Consider the following 25,416-nt stretch of genomic DNA (forward strand, 5'->3'; position numbering starts at 1 on the left):
CAAAGAGAGTCAAAGTCAACGGAGTGATGAGATACGCAACTCCACTCCTGAGGCGAGAGGGTATGCCTACCTTCCACGCCCCAAAAGAAGCGACGGAGCGGTATCTATTGAACACAGAGCGGCACCTAGCCAGAGACCCCGCTCAAGAGACTGTGTACCGTGCTGAGATTGACAAGCTAATCACAGCGGGACACATAAAGAAAATTGACATTAAAGAGGCCGATCAGACGACCGAATCATGGTACGTGCCGCACCACAAAGTCCACCACAACGGCAAGGATCGTATTGTGTTCAACTGCAGCTACCAGATCGGATCACAAAATCTGAATAAAGAGCTCTTGCCCGGCCCAACACTCGGCCCTCTCTACTAGGCGTGTTACTACGTTTCCGCCAAGACAAGGTGGCCATCAGCGGCGACATCAAAGGGATGTTCCTGCAGGTGCGACTAGTGGAGGAGGACAAGCCCCTGCTGCGGTTCCTATGGAGAGAGAGGATCGGGGACGAGCAACCAGCCATCTATCAATGGGAAGTCCTCCCTTTCGGAACCACATGCAGCCCATGCTGTGCTACGTTTGCACTGCAAAAACACGTCGCCGAGGACCCAGCAGCTGATGAAGAGGTCCGACAAAGTGTAGGAAATAGTTTCTACGTGGACAACTGTCTGCAAAGCGTCTCGACGCCAGAAGAAGCCGAGGCCCTCCTACTCAAGCTCCGCGCCTCCCTGATCAAAGGCGGCTTTGATCTCAGGCAGTGGGCCAGCAGCGACCCTCAAGTATTGCGCAGCCTCTCCCCCGAGGACAAGGCAGCAAGCAGCGAGACCTGGATGGCGACCATCCCAGGAGAAGCCCAAGAAATGACATTAGGACTAGTCTGGCGCTTCAAAACAGACTCGCTCCATTATAAACACACACCCCTGACCAAGGAGCAGGGAAGGTCGACTGCACTACCGACCACAAGACGGAGTGTATACAGAACACTCGCCAGACAATATGACCCGTTGGGATGTATTCTACCTTACACCACCAGGGCAAAGATGATTGTAAGAGCGTTATGGGACAAGGACCAGGGCTGGGACGACCCCATACCCGAACACCTTGCCTCCACATGGAGAGAGTGGGAGACAGAACTCAGCTCACTCCCAGGTGTCAACATACGCCGCAGCTACTTCCCACCCACAGTGAGGCCGGAGACGTGCCAGATAGACCTGCACGTCTTCAGCGACGCCTCCGAAGTAGCCTACGGTTCGGTGGCCTACTTGCGTGCCCGAGAGGAGGGAGGAGAAATACATACTGCTTTCATCCTGGCTCGCTCAAGAATAGCCCCACGCAAGCAACAATATATCCCGCGTCTAGAGCTCTGCGCAGCCCTAGCAGGAGCGCAACTCGCCACGTTAATCCAACGTGAACTCACCATCCCGGTGCAAAGAACAATCTTGTGGTCAAACTCCACGACAGTACTCACATGGATCCGGTCTGATTCGTGTAGATACAAGGTCTTCGTGGGAGTCAGAGTCACAGAGATCCAAGATTTAACAGAAGCAGCAAGCTGGAGGTATGTGGACACAAAACACAACCCAGCTGACGTCATCACCCGGGGAATGTCCCTGGATGACCTCACCCGTCACAATCTATACAGTGACGGGCCAGAGTTCCTCAAGCTCCCGGAAGAAGAGTGGCCTACACCCACCCCACGGGAGGCGAGTAAAGAGGAGGCAGAGAACAAGAAATCTATGTTCTGTGGGTTGACCACACTCGTCTCCACAGACCCCAACATAGACGATTGCCTCACCCTTGAGAGTGCGCAGCTAAAGACATTCCTGTGGCACCACCCAGAGGTTCAGCTCACTACTGACATTACTGCAGCTAACTACGAAGAAGCAGAACTTCTTCTCCTACAGCGAGCCCAGAGAGACTCGTTTCCCGATGAGCTAGACTGTCTACAGGGAGCAAAGCCCGTCCCGTCAGACAGCAGATTGCTCCACCTAGCCCCCGAGAGCGACGCCCATAATCTCATCAGTGGGTGGTCGTCTGCGGAGAGCTCCAGACTTACCGGATGACGTCAAGTACCCGATAGTCTTAAACAGCCGACACAAGGTCACAGAGCTGATCATAAAGAAATACGACGAGGATGTGCATCACGCCGGGGCAGAGAGTCTTCGCGGAGAGCAGACGTCGTTATTGGATACTGCAAGGGAGAGAAGCAGTACGACGTTTCCAGCGGACTTGTCTAGACTGTCGTAAATGGCGAGCACAGCCCAGTATACCCCGGATGGCTGACCTACCTCCCTGTCGCCTCCGACTCGGCCACAAGCCTTTTCACTCCACCGGTATGGACTGTTTCGGCCCGCTGTATGTAAAGAAAGGAAGAGGGACCGAGAAGCGGTGGGGTATTGTATTCAAATGCATGACCACCCGAGCGATGCACATAGAACTCCTTCCAACCATGAGCACAGACTCATTCCTTATGGCCTTCCGAAGATTCACATCGCGGAAAGGCAAACGTCTATATTATTGTCTGATCACGGGACAAACTTCAAAGGCGGAGAAAGAGAGCTGAGAGAGAGCTTCCAAGCTATGGGCCCAGAACTTAAGACCCACCTCGCTCCATACCAGATTGATTTCCAGTTTAATCCTCCGAATGCACCTCACTTCGGTGGAACTTGGGAACGAGAAGTACGTTCAATAAAGACAGCCCTGTACGCCGTGCTTGGGGCCCAGCCCGTGGCGGAAGAAGTCCTAAAGACAGTCCTCACAGAGATCAAGGGAGTATTGAACTCAAAGCCCCTCGGTTACGTCTCAAGTGATGTAGCAGATGTCGACCCAGTCACCCCCAACACTCTCTTGATGGGGCGGCTGGACCCCGCGCTACCACAGACAGTGTACAGGCCTGAAGAAGCGAACGGCCGAAGAATGTGGAGGTACAGTCAAGTATTGGCTGACAAGTTTTGGAACAGCTTCCTACTCCACTATCTACCGTCTCTACAGACCCGCCAGAAATGGGTGAAAGAGAGGGACAATTTGACAGAAGGAACAGTCGTCATGATTATCGACCAGTCACTACCCCGAGCTATGTGGCCGGCTGGCCGCGTAAGCAAAGTGATCACCGGTGCCGACGGAAAGGTCCGAGCGGCCGAAGTGCTCATCCAAGGGCGGATCTACACCCGACCCGTGGCGAGGCTAATAGAGTTGCCAAGGCTCCCCGATACTATTGATGACGACCATGACCCCATGACTTTGTGAACTGCCCTACCCTCACAACAGACATTGAGTAGTGGACAGTGCGGTTAATCTGTCTCTGCTTATCTAATTAGGTGGGACTAATTAGGAGGCGGCTGTTACGAAGGATCAGATTAAACCGAATATATATATTTATTGATTGATATATATTGCATAATATTTGTATATCGTTTGATATCCCTTGTATATTCCTTGTACATATACACGGAATATCCCTTTAGCCTAGTACAGACCATAATATTTCATTCTCCTATTGGACAGCGGTCCACAGGCGCCATGGCCATACCTTCAAGGTCTGGTTCAAAGTCACCGCCGGGGACATGCCTGGACATGAACGGTACTGCGCAAGGATATGAGACAGGAATAAAGCTGGTACTAGTTTGTTCACCTAACGTATAAATACGGCGCAGGTGAATACAGAAGCACTTAGTCAGAAGTCAGAGTTACCCAATAAGTTGAAGCCTCACCCACGATACGACGTGCGGTGCAGTATGGCCTGTTTGGCCCCAAATAGAGCATTGAGACCGCGTGCGAATTAATAACTGAAGTGTCAGAGTTTAACGCTGTACCGTCGAGTTCGACCTATTCTATTAAGTCAGTAATAGTCTATTTGTGTATAGTGTATCGTGCGGCTAAAGTTCTACAGTGACCAGCATCACCAACGTTTCCTCGTATCAGCTAGAGTGCTTATCCAGGCTGGGCTGCTTACCATGGCGCTTTCACCCGAGGGGCCCTAGACGAGGACCGTGTGGATTATGTACACTGGATAACCTACCGACGACTGCATAGCCCTTTTCGGCTGGATTATATTTGCTTTTGGTCCTGTAATTAATGGAGCGGAGAATCGCCGACACCCACAAATGTGTGGGATTTAACCTGTGAGGAGCCACGTCGAGTCTGCCTCTCAGAAGTCTGAGGCCGGCTAGCTTTCTTCCATGTGGAGCTACATGCTACGGAGAACAGCTGTATTCGTCTGCGGATCAAGATCTTATTGCACCGTCTCCTGTACTTGGAGTCTCCTTATCATCGTTGACCCAGACTCTACTACCGACAAATCCTCTACCCTTGCTGGCTTACAACCGGGGGGACCCTACCAGTATCTCCCGCTATATTACTAGTGTACCATAGATATAATTCCCTAAGATTCAGGTTGTATGATTATCTCCTGCGTAATATGAGAATGGACATTCGTTATTGATTTGCCTACGCACATTCCTTTGCCTTATAAGCGCATCCAAAGTAAAGTAAAGTATATTATGTACCTTTTGCTGCTAATAAATACTTAAATCCAGTTTTGTGTGGAACCGAGTCATTGTGGGAAGTGTTCATCATTAGATACCTGTGTACTGTATGGCCAGTAGGAATGTACATAAGACGGTAGTGGTTTAATGATACCATACTTATCAATACAGTCAGGGAATTGTACCCCTCAGTTACACTTAGGGTATGGGTCCTGATTGGCTGTCACGGAGGTGTGTGTGGAATGTTAGAATGTGGTGTCTATTTAACCTTCCTATCTTCTGCTTGATATCCGTCAGGTCTTCATTATAGCGTTCGGAGATAACGCGGGGGGTTCCGGTTCTGGACCACCACTAAGCTCCATTATCTTTATCCCCTCTTCTTCCTGCCACTCGGCATTGTATCCTAGTATTACTCTTTGTGTTCTTTACTATTAAAACGAACCTACTTAAGAGTACACCCTCTCCGTCTCCTTGATTGCATACCACAATTGGAACTCACCTACCTCCATCCTGACACCGTGCTCTGGATATTAACCGAGTCACTGGCCTGAAAGCGTAGGCATAGTACTGAATGGTCAGGTAATCTACTATGGATATCAACAAGATTCGCACCTTCAGAGCCAACAAGTTCAGATGGTGTATAAACACTAAATTCAATGCATGATTTCAAGTCAACGTGAGGAGTTACAATGTAGTCCACAACAGCTTTCCCCTTTATAGAAATGGAAGTGCAATTATTAGTGGTGGGACTCGATTAAAATTAGTAATCGAATGAATTCAAGACTTTTGTATTTTTTTTTAAAATTTTAAAATTTAATTTTAAACATGACAACACACGATAAGATATACAAGCATTATTAACAGTGCACATCCAATAAAATCACCATATAGTTAAATGTCTTATACAGGATATACCCCCAATACCTGCTATCTAATACCCTACACAAATTATGCTCTAGCTCGTACACCCCCCCTCCCGGACCCCCCATTGGATAATCCATCCATTATCCCTCGCTCCTAACCAGACACTACCATTATATGCTAGCTTTTATTTTCTCCACCACTTCTAACCACATTGTCATTTTGGATTCATTGAGACCCAAAATTCTTGCTGTAGATATTTCTTGATAAATCACATCGAGATATGTAATAATCCAGAGCTTTCGGCAAATTTGTTCCGGTTGGAACCATCGTGATGCTATCAGCTTTTAAATTAAATGAAATAAATTAATTCAAGACTTTATAGTTAACACTTTAATCGCCGGAAACGCCGAAACTCGTCATTGCCCGCCATGCTCATTATGCCGAAGACGCCGTAACACGTCTTTGATATCAATATTTAAAAAATCTGTGATCGAAATCATATTTCTCCTCCGGGGACCTGAGATATACTGCTGAGCTCCACTCAACTCTCTAACGGTTCAAGAGCGCCATCTGGTGGCCGATCGGCAGATCGCCCAACAGGAAGTCATGTGGATGAAGTGGTGCTCATCCATATTTCGTCCGGGCACTCGCTATCATTAGCAGGACTCCATCTTGACACAGTGAACACCGATCGGTGCAAATAACTCGACAAACAACATGATTTGGACGTATATACTATTATACAACCTGGAGATGGATCGGGTATTTTCGACATCCCATAATAGGAATATCTCTGCTCCACGCTCATCGCCCAACGGCGCGAGGAAGATACGGTAAGATCCAGCGTTATTTTCCAACATGTTCTTTACTAACTGCTCTGATGATCATATCACCCACACTAGATGAATGATATAACGTTGCCCACGGAATTATAAACGACCCCCCGCCCATCCGGTCAACATCAGATGATACGTAGTAACTTCTAGAACCACGTCCAGTTGACATTTTTTATCTCGCGCCGATTGCTATCAAAACTGTATTTCATCATCAATATAATGCATTTGGAGCTATAAATCACGTTCTGGAGAAAGCTGCAGAAAACGATAAAAACATACTTATACTTTAGAATATGTGAATGATTCTGACCGGCCCATGAAAGATTACATGATAATAAATAAAATAAAAAATAAAAAATATATATATATATATATATATATATTTTTTTTACATTTTTTCTTTTCATGTCAACGTTCACACGCACAATATACGCTTACCTAGGATTTGACTTGATTCAACAACAAAGCAGTCGGGGCAATGGCAAGCCGAAAACTGTCTAAAGTGTGTTTTTTTTTCACAACTGAGGTAGGTAGATTACATTTTTTTTATTTGCAATTAATTTCAAGGCAACTAGGCAGCAACAATCTCGAACACATGAAAACCCTGAAAGAAGTCAAACCATCAGCTGATCACCGGCACAGGTACTCCATGTTAGGAGCACTGCATGATGCATTTTCAAGGCGTTTTCAAGATTTCAAAAAGGTTGAGGATGAAATGCAGCTGGTTTCCTCTCCCTTTACCTGCAGTGTTGATAGTGCACCCACTGATGTTCAGCTTGAACTCATTGACCTGCAGTCTGATTCACTACTGAAAGAGCACTTTAAGTCAGCATCACTGCTAGAGTTCTACTCTGCTCTCAAGGAGGAGAACTTTCCAAACATGAGGAGACATGCTCAGAAGATGTTGGTTCTCTTTGGATCCACCTACATATGTGAATAGACATTCTCAGTCATGACGTTTACCAAATCCAGGTACAGATCCTCTCTCACTGATGAACATCTGGCAGCTGTGCTTCGCATCTCCACCTCAGACATTCAACCTGACTTTGATGGACTTGTTAAAGCTCAACAGAGACTGGATTTATCACACTGAATGAAAAAAAAAGAACTGAAGAACACTAAAATGTGGAAATATAACAAGTGAAATGGGACACTTGATATTTGTTTTCTTTTTTTTGCACAGTTCTGAAAACATTAAATGTTTAATATAGGCATGTAAAGTAAAAAAGGCTACACAACTGGGACACTTTTCTTTACACAGTTCAGTGACATGTCTTGTTTATTTTGGCTATAAGATGATGTGATGTCTTTAGAAAGCTAAGAAAATCCTTGTTTCAATAGTATATGAAACTCAAAATAATAACTTTATTTGTATAGCACTTTTTCATACATGCCCTTTGTTATTAATGTTTCACATTTTGTTTATCATTTTGGAAATAAATTCTATTTGAATAAATGATATTTTTGAAAGCTAACCTCACCTTTTAATTGCCAAATAATAACATACACTCTTACCAGGGGTCAAAACAATGCCATTTACTGCTTTTTATATAGAAATAAAATGTATATTATGCATAATTGAGTTTGGAATTTTGGCCCGGCCCTCCAACATATTTTCAGTTGCTCATTCGGCCCCCCGGGAAAAATAATTGCCCACCCCTGCTCTTGATTCTTGATTCTAGCAACACATCACCGTCACTCATCCACATTATCATCAGTGACTAAATGGATCATATTTGGGCAGTCAGGGAAAGAGCAAGAGCAAAACTCAGTGCAAGTCAAGCCCACTGAAAGACATTGGCATTTGCTGACATCATTGCAGTTTCCATCTTTACAGTACAGGTGGGTGATGTCTCAAACTTACTTAGGTGCCGGTGCTTTCTGGAACATCACAGGTTCAATGGTCCCATCTTCTCTGAGCCTCCACCCTCTACCAACTGCGTTCCAGAGAAGAGGCTTGGCCAGATGGCTGTGACACCACACTGCTGTTTGGTACAAGGCTCTCAACACATTCTGTTGGGGGTAGATTTGCAGCTGATTAATCTGTGGTAGATGCTAGTGTGTACCTCTGCTCATCCAGGTTGGTGCAAGGACGTCCATTCTCCATTTTCTTTTGGCCATACAGGAGGAGGGCATACTGTGTTCTCTGAAGAGATTCTCTGTGGCCCTGTATTGGTTATGTAGTTGCTGACGACAAAGCTACACAGAGCAGCCTTGTTCCCACTGATCCTCAGGTATTTCCTGTAGTTAGGAACACTAGGTTGTCCTGTGATCATATGTGTTGATCTGCTGGTTTGGATGGTGCCTCTTCTTTATCTTTCAAGGTCTTTGATTGAGTGTTGATGGTCATATCTGTCAAACACTATAAAAAACGCAGTTGATGCCTTCCTTTCCACTCACCCAGATCATTGTATGTCTGAAAGGGCCACAGAGAATCTCTTCAGAGAACACAGTCATCTTGGCAGGTGGCTTTGAAAATGGTGAGGAGGTTAAGACGATTAGCAAGTCAGGCGTTGACTGGTTGACATATCTTTATAGTGACCAGGAGGAGGCTGACACAAGATTGGTGTTACATGCAATACACCTTGCACAGTCACATTCTCGTCTCATTGTCAAATGTGATGATACAGATTTGAAATTTATTGGAAGGATAAACCCCTTGAGATATGCTATTTTGTTTTCGAGGGGGTCCTTAATGTACTGGTTTTGCTTGTGTACTATTCAAGCAAAGGGATGCTTGGATCCTCAACAGTGTTCATGCACTCTGGACATGGCCCAAAGGAAAGATCCATCGATCAGAAGCTTGGAGCAGCACTTTGTGAGTGTTTACCTGCATGCCACGCCTTCACAGGTTGCAATACCACAAGCAGCTTGTACAGAATTGGGAAGACAACTGCATTCACAAGACTGAAGACCCATCTGAGTGAGTTAAAAGAAATGGCCAACTTTAGACTGTCTGAAAGCCTAGAGGAGGCTTTTCCTGTGGCAAGAAAGTATGCCCTCCTCCTGTATGGCCAAAAGAAAATGGAGAATGGACCTCCTTGCACCAACCTGGATGAGCTGAGGTACACTAGCATCTACCACAGATTCATCAGCTGCAAATCTACCCCCAACAGAAGATGCCTTCCGGCCAAGCCTCTTCTCTGGAACCCAGTTGGTAGAGGGTGGAGGCTCAGAGAAGATGGGACCATTGAACATGTGATGTTCCAGAAAGCACCGGCACCTAAGGAAGTTCGAGACATCACCCACCTGTACTGTAAAGATGGAAGCTGCAATGATGCCAGCAAATGCCAATGTCTTTCAGTGGGCTTGACTTGCACAGGGTTTTACTTTTGCTCTTTCCCTGACTGCCCAAATATGATCCATTCTGTCACTGATGATAATGTGGATGAGTGACAGTGATGTATTGCTAGAATCAAGAATCAAGAGGTTTATTTGTCACATACATACCAGGGCATACAGTGAAATGCGGGTGGTCATGCCCGCATCGATTGTGCAATAATACAATAATAAAATAGACATAGAAAAAAAACAGGTAAGACATAAGATGTGCATGATAAAAATAGACATGTCAAGACAACCTGAGAAGGCACTGGTTCCTATGTACACTATTATACAATATACAATTTTAACTGACGTTATGGTTTACTTACTATATCTAAACTATACTATACAAGAACCACATCTGTTCTTTCCTTAAAGTGACTTATATTCTTCATTCCTTTAAAGTGACTTTTCCATTTAGTTTAAAGTGATTGTATAAAGTGGTTGCAGCGTGTGTGTGTGTGTGTGTGTTCATGTGTACTTGTGAGTGGAGAGTTCAGTGTTCAGATGGCCTGGGGGAAGAAGCTGAGCCGGAGTCTCTCTATGCGCTTGCCTGACCGCAGCAGCTTGAACAGGCTGTTGTTGGGGTGGTGGGGGTCTTTAATTATTCTGCAGGCTCTGGATTTGCACCTGAACTTCCTTAACTGTCGCCGGTGATAGAGGCGCTGTTTCGCCTTTTTCACCACAGAATCTATGTGTGTTGACCATGTCAGGTCCTCTGTGATGTGGACTCCCAGGTACTTGAAACTGCTCACCCTGTCCACGATAGCCCCATTTATCCGCAGTAGCATGTGTCACCTGCTGTATTCTCCTAAAATCCACGATCAGCTCCTTGGTTTTACCAATGTTCAGGAGTAGGCTGTTATCCCGGCACCAGCGTGCCAGTTCATCAACCTCCTCCCGATAGGCCTTCTCGTCATTGGAGATCAGCCCCACCACCATGTGTCGTCCGCAAACTTCACTATGGAGTTGGAGCTGAACCTGGCCACACAGTCATGTGTGTACAGTGAATACAGCAGGGGGCTCAGAACGCAGTAGATTGAAATAAAGGTGTTCTATTTCAACCTGATTCAATTGGATCTTTGTTTCCATATGAAGTATCATAAAATGTATCATATGAAATGTATATTTTATTAAATGTATCATAAATATATTAACATTATAGACCAGAACATTATCTCAAGTGACTTTACTTTGCACTTAACATTGAATTTGTCAACATGCTTCTCCCCACTGATAATGGGCTTTGGACTGAAGACTTCATTATGTCAATGTTTAATTTTCTTTCATTTAGGACACCTCATACTTTTACTGATGTAACTCCCTGACCATGCATGCTGTATTTACACATGTGGTATTGCTGGATTCAATATGTTTCACAATATGTGTCTGCCTTGCGGGAGCTAGCCAAGCATTGTGATTTTGGGGGCTTGGAGGATGGACTCATAGTCGACCAGCTGATTGAAAGAACATTGTGTGCTCAACTGAGGGAGATACTGTTATTAGAGCCGGACTCCATGACACTAGCTGATGCAGTAGTGATTGGAAAACAGTTGGAGACAGCTATCTCTGAGGCGCGCAAGTTCTCCCGCGCGGTGCATGAGCCTGTGATGTCACCTCCACCCGGAATTCAGAACGTGGCCCAGGAGACAGCTGGCGCAGGCGGTGACAGCTTTGATGTGCAGAGAGTGGCGCCGAGGGAGAATGGACAAAAGCGTTGTGGTAACTGTGGCTCCCCTAAGCATGCAACCAGGGACCTGTCCTGCCCTGCTCTAGGCAAGCGCTGCCGTAACTGCAACAGGGTTAACCATTTTGCGCGCTGGTGTCGCTCTCCTCCTGATCACGCACAGTCTGGGGCTGTTCCCATCAATACAGTACAAAGCCCACAGGCCTCATTCAGTCATTGCACATGTCGTGTGGGTGGGGCCTCCATACCACTCCTCGTGGACACAGGGGCTAAAGTGTCGCTCCTGAATAGGTCCACTTATGACCGGCTCTTCAATTACGTGCCGATGACTACAGCAGCAAACGCCCTGTCGGGGTATGGCCACGCCCCGATCACCACTTTAGGGGTAGCCTGCCTACCTGTGGAGTACAAAAAGAGACGCATCCCTGACACCGAGTTCTACATCATGCTCTGGACTTCACATTGACCGACGCTGGGGGTCTACGCGTCCTGCAGGTCACCGCGTCCTGGCCTGACCATCACCCGACACTGTTCGAAGGCCTGGGCTGTATGACTGGATTTGTGCACCAGCCCTCTGTGGACACGTCTGTCCGACCCGTCATTCAGCCGCTGCGGCGCATTCCCTTGGCCCTCCGTGATGCGGTGGAGGAGGAGATTCATTGTTTGGTGAAGGAGGACGTCATAGAACCGATCAACGCCTCGCCCTGGGTGTCCAACCTGGTGATAGCCAAGAAACGGGGGGGCGGACTGCGTCTCTGCGTCAATTTGACAGACGTAAACAAAGCCATCATCCCTGACAAGTATCCCCTCCCCACAGCGGAGGAGCTGACTAGCCATTTCCATGGCTCCACGATTTTCAGTAAAATGGATTTACGTCACGGCTACCTGCAGGTTCCCTTGGCACCGGGCAGTATGGACCTCACAGCGTTTGTCACACATGTGGGGGTTTTCAGGTACAAGCGCATGGCTTTTGGCCTGTCATCAGCCCCAAGCTGTTTTCAGAAAATAATGTCGCTCATTTTGGCTGGCATCCAGGGGGTCAGCATCTACTTGGATGATGTGGTGGTGCACGCGCCCACCGCTGCACTCCACGACGCTCGCCTGGAGCAGGTCTTCCAGCACTTCAAGCAACACAGGGTCACACTCAGCGCGGAGAAGTGTACATTTGGAGCTACTGAGGTCGAGTTCCTGGGGTTCAGGCTCTCCAGGGAGGGTATCACCCCGATCATGTCCCACTGTTATGTACTAGAGGCCTGATCACTCCTGTGTCACCGGGCATGCAGGTGAGGCCTGCCAATTAGCCAATTAGTGCTGATTGGTTACCTGCTGGGGAGCTTTAAAGGCAGACCTAGTAACACACATGCACTGTCTGTGCTTAGAGAAAGAGCTGTTACATTCTTCTAGTCCTTGTCCGTTGGGTTGCATTAGTACTTTAGTTTACAGTTACATTAGTAGTTCCTTGAGATAGTAGCACTTTGAGTTAGGGGTTTTGGTGTTGGTTTGCACATAGGTTGCGTGCCCATGAGCCAGGGTTGTAACAGTTGGGCGCTAGTCCGGGATCTTTTACCCCTAGAACTTTGTTTGGTGGTTTTTTTTTTGTGTGTTACACGGGGTGTCATGGTATTATGGTTTGGGTGGTGTTCGTTACATATGGTGTAACGTGGGGGCTGAGCCATTTCATCAAACAGGTGAGTATGCCGTATTTGTTTGTAATTTGATGTGACTACTTATGCTGTTAAAATATATAGTTTAGTGGGCACCACATGTAGATAGGGAATTTTTTTTCTGGTTGTTGGTTAGCGTCCTGTGCACCACGTACTCCTGGGGCGGTCAATGAAATGATTGGTATATGATCTTTGACTGGTAGCAGGTGTGGTTGAAGAAAGTTAGGTCTACAGGGCATTAGTTTAAGGGTAGGTAGATTAGGGCGGCCAGAAAACACAGGTAGTGTGGTAGGGCTTGATTTAGTGTTTCTTAGGGTAGACATGTGGTGGGCCGGTTTTTTCTGCAGTTTAGACGTAGAAGCATATGTAGTCATATCAGGTTAGAAGGCGCACCTGTTTGGGATTGTTTGTTGGATTTATTTTGTTTGTTTGAGTGTTTGGTGAGCATACCTGGTAGCACCTAACACCCTGCGTGTATGACACGTCTATTTGGGGTGGGTGTGTTTTTTTTTATATTTTTTTTGCGTCCTAGAAATGTGCGCTCCGTAGCACACATTGCCACCGCGTCCCTTTATGGTTATTATTAGTGGCTTTGGCATTCTGTATGGTTCTTCAGTGGTTCGTCGTGGTTCTTTAGTCGTTCTTCAGTGGTTCTTTAGTGTTTCTTTGGTGGCTCTTTAGGTGGATTGTGTGTGTGCTAGGGTGCTTTTGGCAGCTTTTTGGTGACTCTAAAGTGAACGGGTTGTGGCGCTGGTGCAGAAAAGATGGCTTTCGTTAGGGATTTTGTGGATCACCCTTCACATGACATGTTGGAGAGGTTTTCAAAAGAACAGCTTCTCGAGCTTGCTGTGCACTACAAGGTCGAGCTTACTCCCAGTGAGAAACGTTTGAAACCATCTGCCTTGGGTGCTTTGAGGGTTTTGCTCATTAGGGAACAGGTGCTTGAGGAGAGGGTGGAGGAGCCTCCTTTGTCTGACGTGTCTCCGCTATTATCTGGTGCAGAGGGTGAGTGGAGGATTAGGGAGTTGGAGTTTAAGGAAAGGCAGCTAGAGCGGGAGCGTGAGGAGAGGAGAGAGGAGCGTGCGCTTAAGGAGAGAAGAGAGGAGCGTGAGTTTAACAGTGAGCGTGAACTTAAGGAGCGTGAGCTTAAGGAGAAACAAATGTTGCTGGAGCACGAGCGTGCACAGAAGGAGCTTGAATATAAGCATGCTGCCTTGCAGGCGGGTGCTCTGCATCCAGAGTCACGTTCCGGGTTTGATGTAGGCAGGAATATTAGGATGGTGCCACCATTTTTTGACAAAGACGTGGAAAGATATTTTACCCTTTTTGAACGGGTGGCAACCACATTGAAGTGGCCTGATACCGCCTGGACACTGCTGCTGCAATGTGTTTTGGTTGGTAGGGCACAAGAAGCCTACACTGCTCTTTCCCTTGAACAAAGCGCTGATTATGAGCTGGTTAAAGCTTCCATTATGAGGGCTTATGAGTTGGTCCCTGAGGCCTATCGTCAGCGTTTTAGAGGTTATTGCAGGTCGGAGGGGCAGTCTTATGTTGAGTTTGGAAGGGAGAAGGAGAACCTGTTTGACAGGTGGTGCACTTCTCAGAGGGCAGAGTCAAGAGAGCAGCTTAGGCAGTTGATTCTCCTAGAGGAATTTAAAAGATGTGTTCCTGATACCGTTTCCACACATCTAAATGAGCGTGGGGTATCGAAGATAGGCGACGCCGCTGTCTTCGCCGATGAGTTTGTGTTGACACACAAGTCCGTGTTTTTGGAGGACTACCGTGTTGAGTCCGGGGATAGGCGTCCTGTTCAGGGGGGCCGTTTCCCAAAACCTGTGTCTGCTGGTCAGTTAACTTCACCTCCTAGGCGGGGTGGTTCTGCTGGTGCATTCCCAGAAGGGATTATCTGTTTTTACTGTAAAGAACCTGGTCATATCGTTGCTGGATGCCCGGTGCTTGAGCAGAAAAATGTCAGAACCGTGGCTCTGGTGGAAGCAATATGCAGGACGCCTATGCCAACGTTAGATGGGGATGGGGAAAGTATCAAACGTGTGGACAAAGAGCTCGAGGGTTCCTCAAGGTTTATGATGAATGGATTTGTTTCCCTGACTAATGCACTAGAGTCCAAACAGGCTATAACAATTTGGAGAGATACCGGTGCTTTTCAGTCCCTCATTCTGGAGGGGGTTTTGCCGTTTTCAGAAAACTCTTCTTTGCATTCTGGTGTCGTTGTTCAGGGCTTTGGGGGTGGATTTGTGGATGCACCTTTGCATGAGGTCACGCTCAATTCTCCCTTAGTATCAGGCAATGTTGTTGTGGGGGTATGTTCTCACATTCCCATAAAGGGGGTGTCCTTCATTCTAGGGAATGATTTGGCTGGTGACAAAGTGTTAGCTACTCCGGTTGTAACTCCCATTCCTGTGGTTTCTGAGGTTCAAGTTCAAGTTCAAGTTCTTTAATAGTTGTCATACAGAAGTACAGAATACTTTCATACAAAATGCTTCTTACTGTTACGCTCCAGAGACTGTGCTAGACAAGATAGTATCAAATAACATAATAACATAATATAGCATGAATTTAGAAGAAGAAAATGAGGTCACAGTGTTCGGTATAGACATATGTACAATGTTCTGAGTTACCATATAATATACAATACACAATACTATGCAGTGTACTAATGTACAGTACTATCTAGTGCAAAGCAGAAATGGGATGAGGTACAATTTTAGGTACAATTTACAGTAAGGTGTACGAGTTGTAGTGCAATCCTTCATCCATAAATATAAAGTGTGGGGAGTGGGTGCTACAGTGTGTTTGTTTAAAGTGGGTGTGTGCTATAAGTGTGTGGAGTGGGTGCTACAGTGTGTTTGTTTAAAGTGAGTGTGTGCGTGTGGATGTGTGTGCTATGTGCGTTTGGTGGTTGTTGTTGTGTAGTGTTCATTCATTGTTCGTTTAGCAGCCTGATGGCCTGGGGATAGAAGCTTCTTCTGAGTCTTTCTGTGCTCGCCTTGAGACTCCTGTATCGCTTGCCTGACCGCAGCAGTTCAAAGAGGCAGTTGTTCGGGTGACTGGAGTCTTTAATGATTATCTTAGCCTTGCCCTTGCAACGCTTGTAGTAAATGTTCTGGAGGGTGGGGAGCCCCCCTCCAATTGTGCGTTCGGCTGAACGTGTCACTCTTTGTAGTCTGCTTTGGTCTTGTGCAGTGCTATTCCCAAACCAGGAGGTGATGTTGCCGGTCAAGATGCTCTCTATTGTACATGAGTAGAAGTTCTTAAGGATCTTCTGGCTGACTTGGAACTTCCTTAGGCGCCTGAGGAAGTAGAGGCGTTGTCGTGCCTTCTTCACAACACTGTTAATGTGTGTGGTCCATGTCAAGTCCTCGGATATGTAGGCTCCGAGGTACTTAAAGCTGTTGACTCTCTCAACCGGTGCCCCGTTGATGCTGAGGGGGCTGTAGTCCTTGACCCCCGACCTCCTGAAGTCCACAATCATCTCCTTTGTTTAGCTGACGTTCAGGGAGAGGCTGTTTTCCTGGCACCATCCCGCCAGGACCTTGACCTCTTCCAGGTAGGCCCTCTCGTCGTTGGCAGAGATCAGGCCCACCACCACTGTGTCGTCAGCAAATTTGACGATTGTATTGCTACTCCGCTGAGCCACACAGTCGTGTGTGTACAGGGAGTAGAGGAGGGGACTCAGAACACAGCCCTGGGGGGCCCCTATGTTGAGGGTGATGGATGAGGAGGTGCAGTTGCCTGCTCTCACCACCTGGGGTCTGCCAGTCAGGAAGTCCAAGACCCACTGTCTCTAATGAGCTGGCACAGAAACATCCAGGAGTGTTTCCTGTGTGTGCTGTGGCACGAGAAATGTCAAAGGACAAAAGTGATGTTGTTGATACTTCGACTTGGGACATTACACTTAGTGACACATTCTTTGTTGAATTAAAATGTGTACCTGTTGAGAATTTTGGAAAGCACACTGTGGATGTACCTCTGCATAATGATTCTCTTGATTGTGGTTTTGTGTTAGGCCCGGTGGTGAAACCAGAGTTGACATGCGTGCCGGAGAAGCATGTGACAGGAGATGATATGGCAGCGCAGTGTCTCAAGGTCCTCCCAGCCTGTACGGTGGCTGAGGCCACGAACGAATTGGAGGATGAGTGTGGGAAGGATGCTATGAGAGGTGCTGTTGTTTCATGTGACACCGTTCTAGTTGGAGAGGCTACTAAGCTTGACTTAGGCTGCCAGCCTTCCCACAGTAGCTCTATTGTCCCTAATGTTTCACTTGTGGGCAGGGATGGTCCCAGTATGTCAGTTGATGATTCTGACATTGATCCACATGTCCACACTGATTCTCTGCCATGCACTAGGTGTGATGGTCAACCTAGTTACCTGTGTCCTGTGGAGCAGGAGCCGCCTTCGCGACCTGGTCTGTTGAGTGGCAGCCATTTTGATTTTGATCAGGACAATGTTATTTTGGGTGACGCCATTTTAGATGGTGTTCCAGACGTTATTGTGACTGTCGTACTGCCATGTTCCCGGTACACTGGGGCTGTACCTGAGGCGGTACAGCCTACTCTGGATGTTCACGGTGTGCAGTATCCTGAACTGCCAGTGCCAGGTGGGATGGATATGGGTGCGGTGGTGGTATCAGTGATCTATGGTTTTGTTGTGCTGTGTTCTGTTCTGTTAAGCGCAGTTCTCAGGTTGATTTTGGTTTGCAGTATAATTTTGACAGATCGGTATCGGTGGTCGTGTTCGACAGGGGCCGACCCGGTTTTTGCCTTGAACCATTTTGATGTTTACGTTGGATCCTCCAGTTTACCCCTTGTTGTGTATACAGACCATAACCCTTTGGTTTTTCTTCGCAGCATGGTGAACTCGAACCATCGTTTGATGCGATGGAGTTTGTTCCTCCAGGCGTATAACTTGGATATTCGCCACATCGTGGGAGGGACAACGCAGTAATAGAGGCAAAACGGCGTTACAGGGATAAAGTTGAACTTCAGTTTGAACAGGCTGACTCTAGAGGCATGTGGCAGGGCCTCAGAACAATGACAGACTACAAAGGCACCCCCCTCAAACTGAACAGTGACATCTCCTTAGCAAATGATCTCAATTCCTTCTATGCGAGGTTTGAGGCTGTGAATAACAACACCAGCCTACAAACCACGGCAATGGGGGGGGGGGGGGGGGGGTGTCTGCTGATGGAGACTCAGTGTTCAGGGTAACAGAGCATGAGGTGAGACGGATCTTTAAAAAAGTGAATATCAGGAAGGCAGCAGGACCGGACGGCATCCCCGGCCGCGTCCTAAAAGTCTGTGCCGACCAACTGGCCCCGGTATTCACTGACATCTTCAACCTGTCCTTGGAACAGGCTGTCATCCCCACCTGTCTGAAGAAGTCCACCATCATCCCTGTACCCAAAAAATCTACGCCCGCTTGCCTCAACGACTACCGCCCTGTAGCCCTCACCTCCATAGCCATGAAGTGCTTTGAGAAGCTAGTGAAGGGCTACATCTGTTCCTCCCTCCCCATCAACCTGGACCCTCTGCAATTTGCATATCGCCCCAACAGGTCCACGGAGGACGCCATAGCCCATGTGCTGCACACAGCAGCATCACACCTGGACAAGAGGCAGGGGAACTATGTGAGAATGCTGTTCATCGACTACAGCTCAGCATTCAATACCATAGTCCCCTCCAAACTCATAGCCAAGCTCAGGGACCTGGGCTTGAACTATGACCTCTGCCAGTGGGTCTTGGACTTCCTGACGGGCAGACCCCAGGTGGTAAGAGCCGGCAACTGCACCTCCTCATCCATCACGCTCAACATAGGGGCCCCCCAGGGCTGTGTTCTGAGCCCCCTCCTCTACTCCCTGTACACACATGACTGCGTAGCACAGCGGAACAACAACACCATCATCAAATTTGCTGATGACACAGTAGTGGTGGGCCTGATCTCTGCCAACGACGAAAGGGCCTACCTGGAAGAGGTAGAGAACCTGTCACAGTGGTGTCAGGAGAACTGCCTCTCCCTGAACGTCAGCAAAACAAAAGAGATGATTGTGGACTTCAGGAGGTCGGGGGTCAAGGACTACAGCCCCCTCAGCATCGACGGGGCACCGGTTGAGAGAGTGAACAGTTTCAAGTACCTCGGAGCCCACATATCCGAGGACTTGACATGGACCACACACATTGACAGTGTTGTGAAGAAGGCACGACAACGCCTCTACTTCCTCAGGCGCCTAAGGAAGTTCCAAGTCAGTCAGAAGATCCTTAGGAACTTCTACTCATGTACAATAGAGAGCATCCTGACCGGCAACATCACCTCCTGGTTTGGGAATAGCACTGCACAAGACCGTAGCAGACTACAAAGAGTGACACGTTCAGCCGAACGCACAATTGGAGGGGGGCTTCCCACCCTCCAGAACATTTACAACAAGCGGTGCAAGGGGAAGGCTAAGAGAATTATTAAGGACTCGAGCCACCCGAACAACTGCCTCTTTGAACTGCTGCGGTCAGGCAAGCGATACCGGAGTCTTAAGCCGAGCACAGAAAGACTCAGAAGAAGCTTCTATCCCCAGGCCATCAGGCTGCTAAACGAACAATAAACACTATGCAACAACCATCAAATGCACACAGCACACACACCCACACGCACACACTCACTCAAACAAACAACACACTGCAGCACCCACTCTCCACACTTTAGATCACACAAACACACTTTACACTTTATATTTATTGATAAAGGATTTGCACTACAACTCGTACACCTACTGTGAATTGTACCTAAATTGCACCTCGTCCCATTTCTGCCTTGCACTATATAGTATTGTATATTAGTACACTGCACAGTATTGTATATTGTATGGTAACTACGTCTATTCTGCATCGAACATTGTACATATGTCTAAACTGAACACTGTGACCTCATTTTTTTACTTCTAATTTTACTATGTTATTTTATTTCATACTTATCTTGTCTTGCACAGTCTCTGGAGCGTAACAGTAAGAAGCATTTTGTATAAAAGTATTCTGTACTTCTGTATGACAAATATTAAAGAAACTTGAAACTTGAAACTTGAAGGACCAGAGCCTCTCCCTTTGTTCTTCCTAAAGTCATTTTCTTCACTATTTTGGAATCATGTAGAATCTTTTGATTGAGCTTGTTTTTTTTAAAGAAAAAAATTATCATTTAGATGCCTTTATTTCATATTCGACGCAGACGGTAGGCTATATATAGCACATTTTGTTTGGTTTTCAAAAAAAATAAGTACACAACCACATTATTTCAACCGAATAAAACTGTTTATTGTCATTGTTTTAAGAACACAAGGTGACTTGGTAATACTCACATTTTGAGTAAAAAGAATCCCACTGGTCACAATGGTGACCGTAATAATGTTTTTGTTATAAGGCTCTGAAAATGTTACTGAATGATGTATCAATGTATTTCCAGCTAAATTGAAATAATAAAGGGTCTCAATTAAATATGTGTAGTGTCACATGACCAGAACTCAGTCGTCGCAAGGTTTAACTGAGGCTGCGTTAACATGATGGCACACCCTCCTCCAATCCCTCCACCGGAGCAAGGCCAGAGAGAGAGAGGAGAGGAGAGAGACAGGAGAGAGAGAGAGAGGAGAGGAGAGGAGAGGAGAGGGAGAGAGAGAGGAGAGAGAGGGAGAGGAGAGAGAGAGGGATAGGAGAGGAGAGAGAGAGAGGAGAGAGGGAGAGAGAGAGAAAGACGTTCAAGTTAACACGCCATGTGTAGGAAAATAAACAGCTGCCGCAGCCTACCGGAGATCCCTGGCACTGTTTTGCTTACTTGGTCCCTTTAAGCTGCACACCGGAGCATCTTTGAATCCAGCTGTTTGCTGTTCTCTGATATTTTCGGACATTTCGTTGATGCGTCGCTCGACACTTCGAGCTGACATGGGGATATCTTTTATCCTTGATTTGATTGTCTCTTTGTTTGGCAAGCCTTCAACATAAGTACACACAAACCCGTAGTAGTCTGTCCACGAGGGCTGGAATGCCCGAATTTCTTTTGCTTTAATTTTCTTAGCTGGCGGGGTTGCCATCATGACAGAATGCGACCGCAGCATTCTGTGATTTTACCTGTGAACTGTGCGAGGCCAGCTGACTGCTGGGATGTACCATGTATTAGCTGTCATAGGGTTGTGCAAACCAGTCAACTTACAAACAAGAGCCTGTTGGAGGATTTCAACAAGATAAATGCGACAACAGTGCAAAATATTTCACTATAATATTTCAAAGCGAAGTATTAACAGCAGTCCTGATCAACTGGATCACTGGGGCACAGCTGATCAACACTGGGGCACGTGCCCCAGTGATAGTGGTCTAAATACGCCGATGCATAGCCCCCCTTCTGGCGGTCTAGGTGAGAGAGGGTGCTGTGCAGTACTTGGGAGACCGCATCATCAGTGGACCTGTTTGGCCTGTATGCAAATTGCATAGGGTCCATATCACTGGGGAGGGAGGCACAAATGTGATCCTTAACCAGCCTCTCGAAACATTTCATGGCCACAGAGGTGAGTGCCACCGGTCTGTAGTCATTGAGACCTGTTGGGGAGGATTTCTTTGGTACCGGGATAATGGTAGACATCTTGAAGCAGGCAGGGACCACTGACTCCGCCAGGGATAGATTAAATATGGTGGTAAACACAGGGGCTAGCTGGTTAGCACAGGACTTAAGTATGCGTCCTGTTATTCCATCTGGGCCAGCAGCCTTCCTGGTGTTCACCCACATAAATGCTCTTCTCACACTGTGTTCCGTCAATGAGAGCGCGTCCCCGCCCCCCCGCGGATGCCCCCCCCCCCCCTCCACAACAGCCGGCGCGTCGGTGACGTCACTAGCCGGTGAGCTAGCGTCGCCACTGTCTGCGCCAAACCATGCGTAGAAGGAGTTGAGTTTGTCCGCGAGAGAGGCGTCGTCGTGATGGAGATGGTAGAAGAAATAACTAAAGCAGTTGACAATGACAAGTATTCTATTGGTATTTATATTGACCTACAGAAGGCTTTTTTTTTTTCTTCTCCTTTTTCCTTCGTTTTTCTCCCATCCCAATGTTAGTCGTTATGCCAATTCCCAATCTCCTTCCTGGTCGCTGCGCACCTACCCCCTACGGTCGGTCTGGGAGAGTGGAGGCTATCACATGCTTCCTCTTACACATGTGTAGCCAATCAACCGCTTCTTTTCACCTGGCAGCGCGGACTCTCACTGAGAGGGTGTAACGTGTGGAAGGATCACACTACCCCCCTTAGATCCTTTCCTCGCTGAGCAGGCACCCCGACCGAACTGTAGGAGTCGCTGTTTACAACGACCAGGACCCACCCACCAGCTTTCCCACCCCTAACACTGCCAATTGTGTTAGTATGAACGACCAGCCAAGCTGGTAGCAATGCAGAAAGCTGGGCTCGAACCCAGCATCTCCTGCACTAGTGGCGAGCGCCTTGCCCACTGCGCCACTTAGACGCCCTCTACAGAAGGCTTTTGATACAATAGATCACAGCATATTAGTGAGAAAACTGGAGAAGTATGGGATACAAGGTATAACTCTTGGCTGAAGAGCTACTTGGAAAACAGACAGCAATGTGTGCAAATTAATGACACTGTGTCAGGATTTAGGAAGGTCACCTGTGGAGTACCCCAGGGATCTGTGATAGGTCCAAAACTTTTTATACTTCATATTAATGATATGTGCAATGTTGCTGAACTGTTAAAGTTTGTTATTTTTGCAGATGATACAAATGTATATTGCTCAGGAAGTAATTTAAACTCCGGAACTACAGCCAAGTGGCAGAGCCACTTACCTCCCTGCCGTTTGACTGGTCTCCAGCGGCCTGCGCTGCGTTCCGTTCCCTCAAGAACAGATTCACCACCCCCCTGGTCTTGCTCCACCCAGACCCCAAGAGGCAGTTCATTGTGGAGCTGGACGCCTCGGATACTGGACTAGGGGCTATCCTGTCTCAGCGGTCGGCGACGGACCACAAGGTCCATTCATGCGCCTTCTACTCTCGTCGTTTCCTTCCTGCTGAGATGAACTACGACATAGGGAATGGGGAGCTGTTGGCAGTGGTAGCTGCCTTGGAGGAATGGCGTCATTGGCTGGAGGGGGCCGAGGAACCGTTCACCATTTGGACTGACCATAAGAACTTGACGTACATCCAAGCGCCTCAACGGCCGGCAAGCAAGGTGGGCCAGCTTCCTCAGTCGGTTCGACTTCTCTTTGACATTTCGCCCTGGGTCCCGCAACACAAAGGCTGACTCTCTGTCCCGGTTACACTCCAAGGGGGATCCAACTACTAAGGATCCGACTCCCATTCTCCCTGAGGTCAGGGTGGTGGGAGTGGTCACCTGGGGCATTGAGACCGTGGTCAAGCGTGCCTTACGTTTCCATCCCGCTCCGAGCAACGTACCTTTTCGTCGCCTCTTCGTCCCCGACTCTGTCCGGTCCCGGGTTCTCCAGTGGGGCCACACCAGCTGGTTTGCCTGCCACCCCGGCGTCCACCGCACCTTCTCCTTCCTGGCTCGTCGGTTCTGGTGGCCCACCATGAGGAACGACGTCAGGGAGTTTGTGTTGGCCTGCACGGTCTGCGCCCGCAGCAAGGCCTCTCACCAGGCACCCGCCGGTCTACTGCAGCCACTTCCCATTCCGTGCCGCCCTTGGTCCCATGTGGCGTTGGACTTCGTCTCTGGCCTTCCATCCTCCCAGGGAAACAAAGTAATTCTGACGGTGGTGGATCGCTTCAGCAAGGGGGTCCATCTCGTGGCCCTTCCCAAGCTTCCATCTGCTCCCGAGACAGGGGACGTCCTGACGAGCCACGTGTTCCGCCTCCATGGTTTTCCCCAGGACGTCGTCTGGGACCAGGGGCCCCAGTTCACTTCCCAGGTATGGCAGGCCTTTTGTAAGGGATTGGGGGCCACTGTTAGCCTTTCATCTGGTTACCATCCACAGACTAACGGGTAGACGGAGAGAATGAACCAGAGCATGGAATCTGCTCTCCGGTGTGTTGCCGCCAAGAAGCCTGCATCTTGGAGCCGGTTCCTCCCCTGGGTCGAGTACGCCATCAACTCCCTGGTCAGCTCCGCCACCGGCCTCTCGCCGTTCGAGGCATCTCTGGGCTACCAACCCCCTCTTTTATCTCCACAGGAGTCAGAAGTGGCAGTTCCCTCCATGCAGGTTCATCTTGACCGGTGTCGTTGTGTCTGGGAGATCACCAGGTCTGCGCTGCTCCGGGCATCGGAGCGTGCCAGTCGGGGAGCTAACCGACGCCGGATCCCTGCGCCGACCCAGGGCAGAGGGTATGGTTATCCTCCAAGGATCTCCTGCTTCAATCCACCGCCAAGAAGCTGAACCCCCGGTTCGTCTGCCTTTTCGAGATCCGGAAGGTGCTCAGTCCCACGGCGGTGAGTCTCAAGCTTCCAGCATCCATGCGCATTCATCCTGTGTTTCATGTGTCCCGAGTAAAGCCTGTCTCTCTCAGTCCCCAGATCCGCCTCCTCCCGAGATGGTGGATGGACACCCTCAGTGGAGGGTCCGCCGGCTCATGGACATCCGACGCCGAGGACGGGGGTTTCAGTATCTGGTGGACTGGGAGGGATACGGTCCTGAGGAACGGAGCTGGGTCTCCCGCCAGCTCATCATGGACCCCGCCCTGATCACCGACTTCCATCGTTCCCATCCGGAGAAGCCGAGGCCGGGCAGGTCGCCGGGTGGCTCCCGTGGAGGGGGGGGGGGGGGGTACTGTGAGGGCTGGTCCAGTACTGCACACTTCTCAGCGCCAATTACCATCATGCACCTGAGATGAGTTTCTATCAGCTCGGCGGGAGCACTCTTATACTGGGTTTGCTGATCATTTCTGTGTCGGGTCGTTTTGTCACCACGTACTCTACTACTGTTCCATCTCGTGTTCCTCCAGTGCGCCCTTGGAGGTTGTTGCTGTGTTCTCACTCTGCCTCCGTGGACCCGTGCCTCGTTTTCCCACTTCGACCTTGCTTCTGGTGAGTCTTTTGGAAGACTATTTTTCTATGAATTGATATCCTCGTTTTTGCCCTGGAATCACTGCCTTCGTCTGTTTTTTTGTGTGTTTCCTCAAACACTGAAGATTTGTTGATTGTTTTGTTACTGGACTCTGCCTGTGTGTTTCCTCAAACACTGAACAATTGTTGATTGTTTTGTTACTGGACTCTGCCTGTGTGTTTCCTCAAACACTGAAGAATTGTTGATTGTTTTGTTACTGGACTCTGCCTGTTATTTTCTACGTTTTGGAACTAAGACATTCTCCGTTTCTATTTTCCCCGCGAGTGGGATAGCATAAAGCTGCAGAGCCGCAGAGTCAACTCTGCTAAGGGCAGTGCTGCAGAGCCGCAGAGTCATCTCTGCTTAGGGCAGTGCTGCAGAGCCGCAGAGCCCAACTTGGCTAAAGGACATTCCCCTCAAGAGGATTAACATTGTGGTTGCACATTTCTGTTTTGTGAAAATAAATACGCCCTTCGGTTTTGGCTAACTCTGAACTACCTGTCTGTGTCGTGCTGTTGAGG

The sequence above is a fragment of the Notolepis coatsorum genome, assembly GCF_963971535.1.
Source record: "Notolepis coatsorum genome assembly, chromosome: 6".
Taxonomy (NCBI): Eukaryota; Metazoa; Chordata; class Actinopteri; order Aulopiformes; family Paralepididae; genus Notolepis; species Notolepis coatsorum.